This window comes from Scyliorhinus torazame, chromosome 5 (assembly GCF_047496885.1).
Source record: "Scyliorhinus torazame isolate Kashiwa2021f chromosome 5, sScyTor2.1, whole genome shotgun sequence".
Lineage (NCBI taxonomy): Eukaryota > Metazoa > Chordata > Chondrichthyes > Carcharhiniformes > Scyliorhinidae > Scyliorhinus > Scyliorhinus torazame.
In genome coordinates this window covers 165,047,075-165,061,303 of record NC_092711.1, presented here as the reverse complement: position 1 = coordinate 165,061,303, position 14,229 = coordinate 165,047,075, and the positions used below count along the sequence as shown (strand labels likewise).

General features: G+C 46.2%; 1 long non-coding RNA gene across 1 annotated transcript; it reads left to right on the top strand.

Annotated features, from left to right (window-relative positions):
• Window positions 1-768: 768 nt before the first annotated feature.
• LOC140420442 (uncharacterized) lies at window positions 769-4,394 on the top strand. The gene is made up of 2 exons (XR_011946374.1): window positions 769-1,341; window positions 3,418-4,394. It is a non-coding gene; the product is annotated as an uncharacterized lncRNA (long non-coding RNA).
• Window positions 4,395-14,229: the final 9,835 nt, after the last annotated feature.

Below are 14,229 nucleotides of genomic sequence, written 5' to 3'. Positions count from 1 at the left end.
CAGTCCGAAGCAGCGTCTCCGCAGCTCAACCGCTGACTTGAAACACGACTGGTCGCAGTACTCCGAAACCGGTCTTCTCCCCTTCCCTCGGGGACCAGGAGCAATGGGCGCCGAGTTGCTGTTTCACCCCATCCAGGAAGCTCCCAGAGGCGGCCTGCCTTTCGAATCGGCCCGGGGGCGGACACCAAGCTCGCACACAACCGCCCAAGCCTCCTCCACTTTTCACCCCAGGAGTTTGGACAGTGTCGGCCGTAGCTCCCACAATCCCCCACGCTGGGGAACCCGCTCTATCCGCCGCACGGGCGGGTGATCAGGTACTGCGCATGTCCAAGGGTGAGGGGAAGCTGCGCATGTGTGGAGGAAAGCCCAGCCCCTGACCTTCCTGTGAGGTGTTGGCTAATGGATAGAGTTAGGACCGGAAGGACGCTGGTCTTCCAATTAGCGCGGGCTTTATGTGAAAGGAGATTGGGCTTCACACAGACGGAAACCTCCTCCTGTCTCCAACATATGTGAGTAAAACACTTTCTTTTGTCCCCCCCCCCCACCCTTTCCATTTCTTTTCTAATTCTGATCTTCAATTGATCACTTGCAGCAACTGAAGGGAAAGGAAGTGAATCCAGGGAGGGTGCAGACTCTGGAAAGCTTGGCCCAGGTCTCTCTCTCTCTTAAAGACATTGTCATCCCTTGCTCCCTCAGCTTGACACATTTATTTGTCTGGCTAAAAGGATTCATAGAATTTCCAGTGCAGAAGGAGGCCAATTGTCCCATTGAGTCTGCACCGGCCCTTGGAAAGACCATCCCACTTTAGCCCACCCCATCCCCGAAACCCAGTAACCTCACCTAAACTTTTTGCACACTAAGGGCCAATCCACCTAACTTGCACATCTTTGCACTGTAGGAGGAAACCGGAACACCCGGAGGAATCCCACGCAGACACGGGGAGAACGTGCTGACTCTGCACAGACAGGAATCGAACCTGGTGCCCTGGAGCTGTGAACCAACTGGCCTAACCACTGTGCTACCTTGCTGCCCCTGATGGTCACTTTCCTAGTGTTCACAATTAATGGGCTGGTTTCCCCAGGAGATGGCTGACATTTAAGGGGACAGTAAATTAATGTTGGATTGTAATATGTGTAGTGTTGTTATATCGTACAGATTAGATATATTATTGGTTCTGTAATAAAGCACATTTATTATTATTTCTAGTTGTGTAATATAGTACTGTACCTACGTTATATATTTCCAGAAGAGAAAATGCTGGAAAATCTCAGCCAGTCTGGCAGCATCTGTAAGGAGAGAAAAGAGCGACTATTTTCCAGTCCAGGTGACCCTTTGTCAAAGGTAAAAAGGATAGAAAGTGGGAGATATTTATACTGTCGGGCGAGGGACAGAAAGATGAGTCGGAACCACAGAAACAAAGGAAAAAGAGTGCTAATGGGCAGCACAGTAGCACAGTTGTTAGCACTGTGGTTTCACAGCGCCAGGGTCCCAGGTTCAATTCCTGGCTTGGGTCGGTGTGCGGAGTCTGCACGTTCTCCCTGTGTCTGTGTGGATTGTCTCCGGGTGCTCCGGTTCCTTCCCAAAATTCCCAAAAGATGTGCTATTAGGTAATTTGGACATTCTGAATTCTCCCTCTGTGTACCCGAACACGTGCTGGAATGTGGCGACTAGTGGTTTTTCACAGCAACTTAATTGCAGTGTTAATGTAATTCTACTTGTGACAATAAAGGTTATTAATAAAATAAAGATTATAATGGCAGTCCCCAGAGAGAATAAAAGGTGTGAAAGACCAAACAGCAGAGAAACTAAAGTCAGAGGGTAAGCTGTGACAGATGTAGATGTGGGGGGCATGGTTGGGAGAGAGGTAAAATGAGAAGAAGGGGTGAAGGGGGAAGCAAAGAGGACAAAAGGTAAAGAAAGGGGGGATAAGATTGAGGGAAAGAGTGAGGGGCATATATATATATATGAAGAAAGACAAGAAAGAAATAAAAGGTAATAGACAGTTCAAATGAAATGGAAAGAAAACAAATGGGTTGAGGTGGGGGTGAAGTTGTTGAATTTGATGTTGAGACTGAAAGGCTGTAGCGTGCCTAACCGGAAGATGATATGCTGTTCCTCCAGTTTGTGTTGAGCGTCACTGGAACATTGAAACAAGCCAAGGGCAGGCATGGGAGCAGGGTCTTGTGTTAAAATGGCGAGCAGGGACAGCACGATGGCACAATGGTTAATCACTGCTGCCTCACGGCACCGAGATCCCACGTTCGATCCCAGCTCTGGGTCACTGTCCGCGTGGAGTATGCACATTTTCTCCGTGTCTGCTTGGCGTTTGCCCCTACAACCCAAAGATGTGCAGTGTAGGAGGATTGGCACCGTAAAATTGTCCCTTAATTGGAAAAAATGAATTGGGTACTCCAAATTTATATAAATAAATAAAATGGCAAGCAACGGGAAGGTCAGGGTCCTGAATGTGCACAGACGTAAGGTGCTCAGCAAAGTGACCACTATTATCTAGAAGGACAAGAGCAGCAGATACCTGGGAACCCCACAACCTGGAGGTTCCCCTCCAAGTCACTCACCAGACCGACTTGGGAATATATCGCCGTTTCTTCACTGTCGCTGGGGCAACATCCTGGAACTTCCTCCCTAACAGCACAGTGGGTGTGCAAGGAGGCAACTCACCACCACTTTCTGAAGGGCAACTAGGGATGGGCAACAAATACTGGCCTAACCAGTGACGCCCAAATCCCATAAATTCATTTATTTTAAAAAAAAATTCAGAGTACCCAGTTCTTTTTTTCCCAAATAAGTGGCAATTCAGCATAGCCAATTCACCGACCCTGCACATCGTTTTACATTGTGGGGGTGAGACCCATGTAGACACGGGGAGAATGTGTAGACTCCACACGGACAGTGACCCGGGGCCGGGATTGTCAATGAATTTAAAGACAATGTAGTGAAGCTTTGGAATTCTCTAACCCAGAGGACTGTGGAGCCTCAGTCGAGAAGTATTTTCAAGACCGAGATTGACATGTTTCTCAATATTGAACATATTGAGGGATATGGGGGATAGTGTTGGAAAATGGTGCTGAGGTAGATCGGCCAATGATCCATTGAATGGTTGAGCAGGTTCGAATGGCCAAATGGCTGACTGCAGCTCCTGTTTGTTATGATCTCTGTGTCCTGGACAGGAAGCAGTGAGCATGGGTCTGTCAATCAGCCTGAATCAGCACCTTCAGGAGAATTGGGAGGGTGAATATTAGGCACAGCAGAGTGAGAATGGAGGGAGTGTGTGTGGGACGGAGATTTACAGCTTTTGGGGAATGAGAGAGGAAAGAATGTTCCAGAGAAACTACAATTGTCTGTTCTGAATTTCTACCCAGTACTGACAGTGATGTCTTTTGTAAACTCCTTTCACAGGATGTTAAAAGGATAGGATTTACAGACTGAAATCTCAAACATTACGTCTAGATCTGACAGTCACTCGATTCATTGGCCATTATCTAGAAGGAGTAATGTTTGCCCAACCTGTTGGCTTCAAAAAAATTTAAACATCATTGTGACTGGAAAAGCACCGAGTCACACGCACTGACTGTGGAAAGAGCTTTAACAAGTCATACAGCCTGAAAACAACATCACACCATTCACAGCGGGGAGAGACCGTACACGTGTTCTGTGTGTGGTCAAAGCTTCAACTGATAGTCCAACCTGGAGAGACTCGAGGAGACCCAAAATATGGAGAAACGGTGGAAATGTGGGGACTGTGGGAAGGGATACAGAGCCCCATCAGAGCTGGAGATTCATCGACGCATTCACACTGGGGAGAGGCCATTCACCTGCTCTCAGTGTGAGAAGGGATTCACTCAGTTATCTCGCCTGAATTTACATCAGCGAATTCACACTGGGGAGAGGCCGTTCACCTGCTCTCAGTGTGGGAAGGGATTCACTCAATTAATCAACCTGCGGATACATCAGCGAGTTCACACTGGGGAGAGGCCGTTCACCTGCTCTCAGTGTGGGAAGGGATTCAGTCAGTTAATCAACCTGCAGACACACCAGAGAGTTCACACTGGGGAGAAGTCGTTCACTTGCTCTCAGTGTGAGAAGGGATTCACTCACTTATCCAACCTGCGGCGACACCAGTTTGTTCACACTGGGGAGAGGCCGTTCACCTGCTCTCAGTGTGGAAAGGGATTCTGTGTTTCCTCGTCCCTGCTGAGACACCAACAAGTTCACAATTGATTACAGTGATGGATTCTGCTGTTATTGTTTCTGCTTCAATTACATCCAGGGCTGCATTTCGTTCTCTCTTCTCTTTCTCTCGGAATCTGAGACAGGAAAATTGATGCAACCGTGGTGAACAGGAAATATTCAAAACCCATTAAATCAAAGGAAGAGGCTCATAAAGTGGACAAAATAAGTGTAAGCTTAAGGATTGGGAACTTGTTTTAGAATTCAGCAAAGGAGGATCAATAAACTGATCGAGAGAAAATAGAATATGAGGGTAAACTGGCGAGAAACATAAAAACCGACTGGAAAAGCTCCTATATGAATGTGAAAAGGAAAAGATCAGCAAAGACCAATGTGGGTCCATTCCAGGCAGAGACAGGAGAGTTTATAATGGGGAATAAGGAAATGGCAGAGAAACTAAACGATGTGTGTTTGTCTTCATGGAGGAAGATACAGAAATTGTTCTAAAAACGCAAGGGAACCAAGGGACTAGTGAGCACGAGGAACTGAAAGAGATTAGTATTAGTGAAAAAGCAGTACTGGAGAAAATAATGTGGTTGAAAGTTAATAAATCCACAAAGCTGATGCTCTACATCCCAGAGTGTTGAAAGAGGCGGCTGTAGAGATAGTGGATACATTGGTGGTCATCTTTCAAAATTCTATAGATTCTGGAATGGTTCCTGCAGATTGGAAGGTGGTAAATATAACCCCAATATTTAAGGAGGGGAGAGAGAAAACGGGGAACCACAGACCCATTAGCCTGACATCAGTAGGACGGAAAATGCTACAATCTATTATAAAGGATGTGATAACATACGGATTAGGAGCAGGAGTAGGCCACTCGGCCCCTCGAGCCTGCTCCACCATTCAATAAGTTCCCGGCTGATCTGATTGAAACCTCAAAACCACATTCCCGCTGACCCACCGATAACCTTTCACCTTCTTGGCAAGAATCTATCCAGCTCTACCTTGAAAATATTCACAGACTCTGTTTCCATTGCCCTTTGAGGAAGAGAGTTCCAAAGACTCGCGACCCTCGGAGAGAAAAGGTTCTCCTCTGCCTTTAGTGGGCAAGTTATTACTTTTAAAGTGACTTCAATTTCTACATTCTCTCACCAGAGGAAACATCCTTTCCACATCCACTCTGTCAAGGCCCTTCAGGATCTTATACGGTCCAATCAAGTCACCTGAACTTCATCAGTCACAAGCCAATCATTCACGTAAGCCCAGCCTCCAGTTCCAGGTATGAGTCCAGTAAACCTTCTCTGAACTGCTTCCAACACATTGACATCATTCCTTAAATGAGAGCAATACTGTACACAGTGCTCCAGATGTGGTCTCACTGATGTCCTGTATAACTGAAGCATAACCTCCCTACTTTTGTATTCAATTCCCCTCACAAACAATAACATTTTATTAGCTTTCCTAATTACTTGCTGTACCTGTATACTCACCTTTTGTGATTCATGCTCTTGGACACCCAGATCCCTCTGAATCTCAGAGCTCTGCAATCTATCACCATTTAGATAATAAGCTTTTTTATTCTTCCTGCCAAAAATGGACAATGTCACATTCTCCCACAAAATACTAGATTTTACAGATCTTTTCCCACTCACGTAACCTATCTATATCCTTTTGTAACCTCCTGATGTCCTCTTCACAATATCTTTGTATCATTGGAACATCGGAGCCGGAGTTGGCCATTCAGCCCGTCGAGCCTGCTCCACCATTCAATACGATCATGGCTGATCATCCACTTCAATGCCTTTTTCCCCACACTGTCCCCATATCCCTTTGTGTTATTGGGATTTAGAAATCTGTCAGTCTCTGCTTGAAACACACTCAATGACTGAGCTCCCACAGCCCTCTGGGGTAGAGAATTCCAAAGATTCACAACTTTGTTCTATTCCCGTATCCCTATCGGTTTATTTCCCTCAAAAGCCCATACAATTTCCTTCTGGAAACATTTCATCATCTCCGCTTCTACCCCCCTCGTAGGAAGTGGATTTCAGATATTTCCCAAATACTGCCAAACTCTGGTTCAAGTCTAAGATTTTCTTCAAATGTAAACGAGAATCAAAGGCCAAAGAAGGAGGCCATTAAGCCCACCATTCCCATGCTAGCTCTTTGAATGAACAGTCTGATTGGTCCCATCACCCTGCAAGTTTATTTTCCTGCAGAATCTATCCAGTTCCCTTTTGAAAGTTACAGCAGAATTTACTTCCTGCACCATTGTCAGGCAGTGAATCCCAAATCACAACACGTCATTCTGTTTGAAATCAAATACTTTCATGAGATACTGTGTTTGGATTTTCACAGGGTATTTGAAATGAAGTGAAAGACATGGTTGTTACATAAAATCAAGCCTCAGTCTTTATGAGTGATCTTTGTGTGTGGACCGAGTGTGATATATCCAAGTTTGACAAGTTGTAAAAATAAATTACATTTATTTGAGCGTCACAATGGCACAGTAGTTAGCATTGTTGCCTCACAGCACCAGGGACCCATGTTCAATTCTGGCCAAGGTCACTGTGTGTGTGGGGTTTGTACGTTCTCCCATGTCTGTGGGTTTCCACTGAGTGCTCTGGTTTCTTCCCACAGTCCTGATGTATGGGTTAGGGAGATTGGCCTTGATAAATTGCCCCTCACTGTCCAGGGATGTGCACGTTAGGTTATGGGGTTACGGATGAGTGGATAAAAGCTAATTACTGTGGATACTGGGATCTGAAACGAAAGAGAAAATGCTGGACAATCTCAGCAGGTCTGGCAGCATCTGTAGGGAGAGAAAAGAGCTAATGTTTCGAGTCCAATGACTCTTTGTCAAAGCTAACAGTCAGAGAATGTGGGGAGTATTACCCCGTTTCCCTGGGTTTCTGTGGCTATGACTCACCTTTCATTCTCACTCCACCGTATAAATATTCCCCACATTCTCTGATTGTTAACTTTGACAAAGAATCATTGGACTCGAAACGTTAGCTCTTTTCTCTCCCGACAGATGCTGCCAGACTTGCTGAGATTTTCCAGCATTTTCTCTTTCGTTACGGGTGAGTGGATATGGGTAGAGTGCTCTTTGGAAGAGTCGGTGCCGACTCGAAGGCCTCCTGCACTCAAGGGATTCTATATCTATTTCTATAACACCTTTCATGACCACACAATCCCCTAAAGCTTTTTACAGCCTTTGAAGTACTTTTGAAGTTTAGTCACTGTTGTAACGTCGGAAATTCTGGGTATGCCTCATTAATAATATTTTGTTTTAAAAATCAATCACTCGTCCAACTTCACTGTTGTAAGTAACAAAGTTAAGGAAGCCAAGTTAAACTTGGAAACGTGACTGGACCTTTATTTTAAAAATTCATTCTGTATAAACCAAACTGTTTCTCGAAACTGCTGAATGAGACGAAATTATTTAAAGTAACAAATTGTTCCAGAATTTTGTAAAGCTACAGGGTATCATATCCTGCCAAAGTCTGGCTCAAGTCTAAGACTCGTTGTTCAATCCAATCAAAGTTAGTAAGAAAGAAAGTGATTGTCTTCCATAAAACAGTCTTTTTCAACAGAGCTGGTTTAGCACAGGGCTAAATCGCTGGCTTTGAAAGCAGACCAAGGCAGGCCAGCAGCACGGTTCAATTCCCATACCAGCCTCCCTGAGCAGGTGCTGGAATGTGGCGATTAGGGGCTTTTCACAGTAACTTCATTTGAAGCCTACTTGTAACAATAAGTGATTTTCATTTCAACCAGTGGATATTGTATTAACCAAATGTATTAATTAAAGATTACTGTATTAATTAGCTACCAGTAACCGATGACTGATTAAGTAATGAGCATTAATTGAGTGACAATTAAATAATCAATAATGAATCAGTAAGTTATAGTAAGAGTTTTATTTCCTGTAAAAAATGTAAAAGCTTAATTGCTGTGTATGTAAAATATGTGCAATGAGGATAAATATACTGGCAAGAGAGACCTTCAAGCTCTGATTAGCCTCAACATTTGAAACTGTATGAATAAGGGATTGTATAGAATCAGATAAAGGGATAGTATGAAACAGTTCTATTGTATTCTTGTCTAAGATAATGAGAGAAGGTGTTAGTAATTGGGGATCCAATTAAATTAATCCAGTGACCAAATTGACCAATGGTCATGTTACAACAGGCCCAACCCTGACGGGAAGTAATGGTCACTTTGGGGATAAAAGTAGAGGTTCTGAAGGTCTTCCTTGCTGGCCAAGTACTGAAGACTCCCAAGGCCGGGTTCCAAGGAAATTACTGTCAAAGAAGGAGCCAGACTCCCGAGGCTGAATTCCACAAGAATTACTGTCAAAGAAGGAGCCAGAGAGGGTTATGCTTCTACAGACTGATCACCCACATGAAGTTGTAAAAGTCAATGTCTTAAAGTTTCTTTGAATAAACTTTTTAAATTTAATATAAAGCGAATTCTGTCTTTGCCTTAATTGCCTTGTCAGAACCAAAGTGAATTTATTAAATGGTAGGTTGGGGGTGGCTGAAATCAATAAAGTTCCAGATAACAAGATCAGAAAGCATAAACCTTCAATTAAAAAACTTGCATTTCTATAGCACCTTTCACAACCATAGGACGTCGCAAAGTGCTTTCCAGCCAATGAAGTGCCTTTTGAAGTATAGTCATTGTTGTAATGTAGGAAACACAGCAGCCAATTTACACACAGCAAGATCCTACACACACCAATGTGATAATGAGCAGATGATGTGTTTTTAGTGATGTTGAATGAGGGATAAATATTGACCAGGACACTGGGGATAACTCCTCTGCTCTTCTTCAAAATAGTGGCTGTGGGAACTATTACACCCACCTGAGAGGGGCAGACAGGGCCTCAGTTTAACATCTTATTTGAAAGAAGGCTGTTCTTTCAGCCTCCCTCTGTGCTGGGACGAGGAATGTTGGATGTGATTTTTGTCCTCGGGTCCCTGGACTGGGATTTGAACCCACAATCTTCTGAACCCACGGCTGACACTATAGACAATGCAAAGTTAGAAAGGGAAAGTTATCTTTTAAAACTCCCACCCTTTGCCTCCCCTCTCACCCACTTTCCCTAAAGTACATCAATGTGACATGAAAAGGGGTGGCACGGTAATAATAGAAACCCCAGTATAGATAACATGGATTTGATTGGCAAATGTTGAAGTCTCGGTTTAGAGCCACAAGTTTTAACTTCCCATTTGAGCCTCGGGCACATTCTGTCTCCATTGCTCTTGTCAATGACAGCCAGGAGACGGAGCTGAGGCTGAATTTGGCTGAGAATAACAGGGCTTGCGCACCAGTTGGGAAACTGCCATGGGCGTCGCACTAATAGAGAGACAGGAAGGTGCTGGAGGACTGACTGGGAAATGGGCCTCCAACCAATTATATCGGTCACTCGGAGCTAAAGAGAAACCCGTCTCTTTAAATACATAGACAGGAAAGAGGCTGCAATGAAATCTGTCCCTTTTAACCTGCACAAAAGCAGGAGGCTCCGATTCACAGCCTGCAGGAGGAGACCATTCAGCCCATCGTGCCCCTGCTATCTCTTTGAAAGGACTCTCCCATTCATCCAACTGCTCTGCCCTTTCCCCACAGCCCTGCAAATTCTTCCCATTCAAGATTTTACTCTTTGGAAAGATACAATTGAATCTGCTTTCAGGCAGATCAGAACAACTCGCTGTGTCAAAAAATAAAATAAAATCTCATCTCCCCTCTGGCTCCTTTGCCAATTACCTCAGAGGGACTCACTTTCCGTTAAAGAGCCTGTCAACCCCTCTCACCCACTTTCCCTAAAGTACATCAACCTAATGCAAAGTCTAGAAAAATCAAATATTTTTACTGATGATCGTTTATTAATGAAACAGAACATGGTTAAAAAACAGAAAATGACTTGAGGATCAAAGACAACCAGAGTAAAAGGATGTTCACAATGTTATGAACCCAAACGGTTTGTCTTTAATTCATCTGTAGCCTGTTCCCTGCCCTCTTTGTGGAAACCTCCGCTCAGTCCACAAGCATGACCCTGACCTTCCGCTTGCTGTCATTAGAATTCACCACCTTGCTCTCATACATAGAAGATGGGAGCAGGAGGAGACCTTTTGGCCCTTTGAGCCTGCTCCATCATTCATTACGATCATGGCTGATCATCCAACTCAAGAGCCTAATTCTGCTTTGTCCCCATAGCCTTCAAACCCATAAGCCCCAAGTGCTATATCTAGCCGCCTCTTGAATATATTCAATGTTTTAGCATCAACTACTTCCTGTGGTAATGAATTCCACAGGCTCACCACTCTTTGGGTGAAGAAATGTCTCCTCATCTCTGTCCGAAATGGATCCTCAGACTGTGACCGCTGGTTCTGGCCACACCCACCATTCGGAACATCCTCCCTGCATCTACCCTAGTCCTGTCTAGTCCTGTTAGAATTTTATACGTCTCTATGAGATCCCCCCGTCATTCTTCTGAACTCCAGCGAGAACAATCTCAACCTCGTCAATCTCTCCTCTTATGACAGTCCCGCCATCCCTGGAATCAGTCTGGTAAACCTTCGCTGCACTCCCTCGAGAGCAAGAACATCCTTCCTCAGAAAAAGAGACCAAAACTGCACACAATATTCTCGGTGTGGCCTCACCAAGGCCCTGTATAAATACAGCAACATGTCCCAGCTTCTGTACTCGGACCCATGCTCACATTTCAGTCCTCGGCCTGCTGCAATGTTCCGGAGAAGCCCAACACAAGCTGGACCAACAGCCCCTCATCTTCCCAAGAGGCACTTTACAGCCTTCTGGACTCAACATTGAGTTCAACAACTTCACACCCTGAACTCTCTCCTCCATTTTGATTTGTTTTTTTGCCGAGTGCCAGTCTGCATCTTGTTTTCATGTTATTTTGCTTCCAGCCAGAGCTGTCCTTTATTCTGCCATTCCTCTGGACCAATACTTTGTTTCTTTACCACAACCATTACCTCTCCCTTTGCCTTTTGTTCCAGGACATTTTTGACATTTAATCTCACCCACACTCTAACCAATCCCTGACTTTCCCCTTTGTTCTACATGACCCTCCCCCTTTCTCACCAGCAGCGACTGGGAACCCATCTGGCCCCGCTGCCTTCCCTGCCTGCATCCTCCCAATCGCCACCTTCACCTCCTCCACCCCCTCCTCCAACCCTGCCCTCTCCACCTCCCCAACCTCGGGCACTCTAACCCACCCAGAAACTCCCTCATCTCTCGCTCCTCCTCTGGTGGCTCCGATTTATACAAGTCCCGATAGAACTCCTCAAACACCTTATTAATCTGTTCTGGAGCCACCACCAGCTCCTCCATCCTGTCCTGCACCCGAACTATCTCCCTTGTTGCGGCCTCCCTACGGAGCTGACCTGCCAATATACACCCTGCCTTCTCCCCATACTCATAGACAGTCCCCCTTGCTCTTCTCAACTGATGCACATCTTTGCCTGTGGACAATAGGTCCAACCTCGCCTCCAACTCCTTCCTCTTTACCAGGAACCCTGGGTCCGCGTTCCCCGCTCATCACCCATCCATCCCAAAATCTCTTCTAGCAGTATTTGGCGTTCCTCACTCTCCTTCCGACCACTTTGACCTTAAACGGGATCACCTCCTGTTCCTGCCAGAATTGCCCCATCCACTTCCTCTTGCAAACACCTCACCCAGTATCGAGCCCCTCCCCCCACCATTCATACCTCCCAGGGCCATTGAAACCTGTTTGACCAGGTTCCAATGACCGTGACCCCTCCCCCACCACACTCCCGTTCACTAAGCAACCTACGTTTCCTCGTGTGGTGACCCCTGCTAGAGTCCCCCATCCTCTCCACCCCCTCCTCAGTAACTGAGCCCCACGTCCCTGAAACCAAGAAACAATACAGAACCGCACCATAAGGAAAAAAACACAACATTCGTAGATAAACTCCCCCCATTTAAGAGACAGAAACAAAACCCCAATCAAATAGAAAACCCTCAATAATAGAACGCAATCCCCGTCCCCACCAACCAAGCCCAAATCCCAACTCTCATCTCAGTCTCAGTCCTTCAGCCTGAACGAACGCCTCAGCCGCCTCCAAATAAAAGTCCTTTGAGTTATGAGTGACTCTCAGCTTTGCTGGGTAGACCACTCTAAATCTCACTCTGCTGCCATACAATGCCCCCTTCACCCGTCCAAAGGACGCCCGCCTTCTCACCAATCCTCCATCAGTTCTTGGTATCTGCATCTACCAACACCTTCCCACTTCACATCCGCTAACTAATGGCATTCTGCTCTTTTATTACTGCCCTGGTGGGGAATGCCACCCAAGGCTGCACTTAGCATTATTCCTGCACTGAGGATCTCCAAAAGGAAAGCTGCTCAATGCAGGAATAATGCTAAGTGAAGCCGCCTTGACCCCCTGACTCTCCAATGTCCCAACTCACCTATAAGAGAGTCCTCGGGTCTCCCCACCCCACCTCACATGGGCAGTGCACCCCCGGGCTTCAAACCCGGTGCGAGCAAAATGCCAGCCTGACACCATGGCACTGCCCGTGTGGTACCCTGGCAGTACCCCTGCCAGCTTGACAGTGCTACCTGGGCACCCCAGAAGTACCAGACTGGCACCTGGGTGGCATGAAAGGTGCCTAGCTCAAAACCTTCTCATTTACGTGGTAGCCGTGGAAGCAGACTAATACGCCCTTGGTGGCTCATTCACTCCAGACTTCGGCCTGAGTGACCGATGTGGCCTGTCCAACTCAGAGCGGGAATGTTGTTCCTCCTCCTCCATCAACACAGCAAAAATCTTTGCAAAGTACTCGGTCGGCCTCAGGCCCTCCACTCCTCAAGGCAGCCCACGATTTTCAAATTTTCCCTCCTTGACCAGTTCTCCAGGTCTCCTACCTTAGCTCTGAGCCTTTGTTGACTCCTGTTACTCTCCACAGCTCCTCACCCATCGAGGCGAACTGGTCACTGTGTTGTGACAGTGTCTCCTCCCCCCCCCTTCAACTTCTTTTTTTTTTAAATAAATATTTTATTGAAAATTTTTGGTCAACCAACACAGTACATTGTGCATCCTTTACACAACATTATAACAATACAGATAATAATGACTTTTTTTTTAATATAAACAAAAAACAACAAATAAATAAATATTAAATAACAAAAATGAAAACTAGCCCTAATTGGCAACTGCCTTGTCACAGGCTATACCCCCCCCCCCCACCCACCCCCCCCCCCCCCCCCAGTCCTGGGCTGCTGCTGCTGCCTTCTTTTTTCCCCCATCTATCTTTCCGCAAGATATTCGACGAACGGTTGCCACCGCCTGGTGAACCCTTGAGCCGACCCCCTTAGGACGAACTTAATCCGCTCTAGCTTTATGAACCCCGCCATATCATTTATCCAGGTCTCCACCCCCGGGGGCTTGGCTTCTTTCCACATTAGCAATATCCTGCGCCGGGCTACTAGGGACGCAAAGGCCAAAACATCGGCCTCTCTCGCCTCCTGTACTCCCGGCTCTTGTGTAACCCCAAATATAGCCAACCCCCAGCTTGGTTCGACCCGGACTCCTACTACTTTTGAAAGCGCCTTTGTCACCCCCACCCAAAACCCCTGTAGTGCCGGGCATGACCAAAACATATGGGTATGATTCGCTGGGCTTCTCGAGCACCTCGCACACCTATCCTCCACCCCCAAAAATTTACTGAGCCGTGTTCCAGTCATATGTGCCCTGTGTAATACCTTAAACTGAATCAGGCTTAGCCTGGCGCACGAGGACGACGAGTTTACCCTGTTTAGGGCATCTGCCCACAGCCCCTCCTCGATCTCCTCCCCTAGCTCTTCTTCCCATTTCCCTTTTAGTTCGTCCACCATAGTCTCCCCTTCGTCCCTCATTTCCCTATATATATCCGACACCTTACCATCCCCCACCCATTTCTTTGAGATGACTCTGTCCTGCACCTCTTGTGTCGGGAGCTGCGGGAATTCCCTCACCTGTTGCCTCGCAAAAGCCCTCAATTGCATGTACCTGA